The sequence below is a fragment of the Salmo salar genome, chromosome ssa19 (assembly GCF_905237065.1).
Source record: "Salmo salar chromosome ssa19, Ssal_v3.1, whole genome shotgun sequence".
Lineage (NCBI taxonomy): Eukaryota > Metazoa > Chordata > Actinopteri > Salmoniformes > Salmonidae > Salmo > Salmo salar.
In genome coordinates, this window is record NC_059460.1 from 84332315 (window position 1) to 84332675 (window position 361).

A 361-nucleotide genomic window follows, 5' to 3' on the forward strand; every position below is an offset into this window, starting at 1 on the left:
AACTTCTTATTAGGAATTTTCAAATCTGATTTCAACAATTTTGCCGTCTATGGGAATTGTCTTTCTGGGTCAGGAGTTAGTTAAACTGCATTACCGAAGCAAGACTGTAGGAGAAGTGGAAACTGAAGCAAGACTAGGAGCAGTGGAATCTGAAGCAAGACTAGAAGCAGTGGAAACTGAAGCAAGACTGTAAGAGCAGTGGAAACTGAAGCAAGGCTGTAGGAGCAGTGGAAACTGAAGCAAGACCGTAGGAGCAGTGGAAACTGAAGCAAGACTGCAGGAGAAGTGGAAACTGAAGCAAGGCTTTAGGAGCAGTGGAAGCTGAAGCAAGACTGTAGGAGCAGCGGAAACTGAAGCAAGG